Here is a 3,175-nt window from a genome sequence, read left to right on the forward strand (position 1 = left end):
CCCGGGTCCCTCTGCCCCCAGGGCTCCCCCAACCAAACGTGGCGCCCCCCCCCCCGCTTGGAATCCCTGGAGTGCCTCCCCAGGCCTCCTCGCAAGGCACCTGGCTCCCCCCTGCCGTCCCCAGAGGACGCTTCTCTCGAGGGAATCCGTGGCGATAGGTCCCCGCAGGGCCACCCCGCCTCCTCCCTTGTCAGATGGGGCCTCCCCGTAGTCCGCCACACCCGCACGTGCTGCTCCCCAGCCGCCTCCCCTCGGCTGGCTCCAGGGGCCCTGAGCCAAGCTCAGCCCCTCCCGGGGGGCTCCCTGCAGCAGCCTCCGGCCCCCGTGGGAACACCCACCACCACCACCACCACCCCGCTTGGAGAGTGACAGAAACCAACAGGCGCCCGCCTCAAAACCCACCCACCCCCGCCTGCATGGCCAACGTGTGTAGATCTCCGAGCTGTGTGTGAATTCAATAAAGAGAACTCAGCCTCCCTGGTGTGGTGCTATGGGGGATGTGGGGAAGGGGGGGGAGTTCTTCTGGGACCAGGGGGGGGGGCGTCAGGGCAGATCCAGACTGCTGTTCTCCAAGGAGGAGCTTCACACGGTGCCTCTGTGAACAAGACGGCCTTCTGAAGTGGCCTGCCAAAGGGCAAGGAGAGTGTCCCCGTCGCCCCCCTCCTTCCCACCCTGCTCTCCTGCACTTCGGCCCAGGCCCAGTAGTACGCCAAGGCCCCACAACAGGCAACCCAGGGATCTCCAGCACACTGCGTGAGGTGGCCGCCTGGACATGCAGCCCAGCACCACAGGGCAGCCTTCTAGACGGTCGGTCACAGGGGGGCCCATCCCAAGGACAGCCGCTCCGGGCAAACATGTAGGCAAAACGGGCGGGGGGGACCCCCTTAGGCATGATATCACGCTCATGCCAGTAAGGCTTTTGACAAGATGCCTCACCAAAGATTCCTGAGCAAGTTTAGCAGTCATGGGATAAGAAGATGGCTTCTCTTAGGGATGGGAATTAGGTTAAAGAAGAAGAAGCAGGCAGAGAAAGGAGGTGGGCCGAGGTGGGCCGTTCTCTCGACAGATCCTGGTGAGCAGTGGGGGGGGGGGAAGGATCGATACCGGGGATCGGAGCCACGCAAATTTGGTCACACACAATCGGGGAGGGGGGGAGTGAGCAGGGCCCTGGCAAAAGTGGCACAGCCGCCACAAAATGATTCCAGACAGTGATAATCAAGAGCAGCTGTGAGGAGCTCCACAGACTGGGTGAGGGGGCACCAGGGTGGCAAATGAAGTTGAGTGTGGGGGAGTCCAAGGGGGCCGGACACGGGCAGGAAACGGGTATCCTGTCTTTAGCTGCAGGCTGAGAACTGACAGAAACGGAGAGGGCAAGAGAGCTCAGGGTCACACCGGTGGTTCCATGGAAAGGGCAACTCAGGTGGCGGCGTCGGAGGGAAAGGCAAACTCCGTGCTGGGGCTTCTTAGGAAAGGGAGTGAAAATAAAACTGTCACTATAATCACGCTCCTGTATAGATCTGTGCGTGCCTCCACCTTCAGAAGCACTGAGGCTCTGAATACAGCACCAGGGGGCAACATTGGGGAAAGGCCTCGGCCGCCATGCCCTGTTGCTGGCCCTCCGGAGGGACTGGGTGGCCCCTGTATGAGGCGGGAGGCTGGACTAGAGGGACCTCACTGGTCTGACCCAGCAGGGCTCTTCTGAGGTTCTTCTCAGGGGAAGGCCTCGGCCTCCCTGCCCTGTTGTTGGCCCTCCAGAGGGACTGGCTGGCCCCTGGGTGAGACGGGAGGCTGGACTGGAGGGACCCTCCCTGGTCTGACCCAGCAGGGCTCTTCTGAGGTTCTTCTCAGGGGAAGGCCTCGGCCTCCCTGCCCTGTTGTTGGCCCTCCAGAGGGACTGGCTGGCCCCTGGGTGAGACGGGAGGCTGGACTGGAGGGACCCTCCCTGGTCTGACCCAGCAGGGCTCTTCTGAGGTTCTTCTCAGGGGAAGGCCTCGGCCTCCCTGCCCTGTTGTTGGCCCTCCAGAGGGACTGGCTGGCCCCTGGGTGAGACGGGAGGCTGGACTGGAGGGACCCTCCCTGGTCTGACCCAGCAGGGCTCTTCTGAGGTTCTTCTCAGGGGAAGGCCTCGGCCTCCCTGCCCTGTTGTTGGCCCTCCAGAGGGACTGGCTGGCCCCTGGGTGAGACGGGAGGCTGGACTGGAGGGACCCTCCCTGGTCTGACCCAGCAGGGCTCTTCTGAGGTTCTTCTCAGGGGAAGGCCTCGGCCTCCCTGCCCTGTTGTTGGCCCTCCAGAGGGACTGGCTGGCCCCTGGGTGAGACGGGAGGCTGGACTGGAGGGACCCTCCCTGGTCTGACCCAGCAGGGCTCCTCTGAGGTTCTTAGGGCACTCTGCACATATTCTGGGGCAAAGGGACATCAGAAAGTGCATTGTGGTATGTTGAGTGTGTGCCTTATGATGGGGCAGTCCGCTCCCCCCTCTGATATCTAGGTGTGGTGGTTCAGTCTTGGGGGTGGAGGCGGGGCAGAGTCTCTGCTCCTGTGTTCCCTTTGTTAGTCAGACTTGTAGACTGGGTAGGTTCCTTGTCTTGAACCCAGATCCTCGATAGCGGCTGTTTTGAACACGCCCCTCTCTGCTGTGTGACCCTGAGAGGAAGAGCTCCAGCCAGCACCCAGTTCCTGGCCTGCAAGCCAAACGGAATGTCACATCATGATGTGCGAAGACGACCTGCTTCTTCAAGTCTCCAGCACCCTTTCAAAACACTCCAGGCCATACCTTTAAAGCCTCATCAGATCTATCCTTTGTGGGAAATTTAGGGGCGAACCGGAGACGACTGGAAGAGAAACTACGGCTGTCCCTGAGAAGGTCGGAGTCTCGCAGCTCGGCTGCATGGAAGAAACCCCCCTTGAGTCTTACAGTCATAAGGAAACGGGGTTTGCAGACCACGGGAAACACGCGCCGAAATCACACCCTGGGCGTCCTGCACCCCCGCTACGGCAGCGCCGGATCCACGAAGGCACGCCCGGGAAGCCGGTGCCGCTCGCGGCTTTCCCCGCAGAGTTCCGCCCCAGCGGCTGCCCCTCCCCGGCCGCCGCCACCGCCCCCCCGCCCCCCCCCGGCGCGCCACTGAGGGCTCCAGGCCGCCCCGACGGGGCCTTTCTTCCAAGCGGCAATTCCC

This window comes from Gekko japonicus, unplaced genomic scaffold, assembly GCF_001447785.1.
Source record: "Gekko japonicus isolate JY-2015 unplaced genomic scaffold, Gekko_japonicus_V1.1 scaffold761, whole genome shotgun sequence".
Lineage (NCBI taxonomy): Eukaryota > Metazoa > Chordata > Lepidosauria > Squamata > Gekkonidae > Gekko > Gekko japonicus.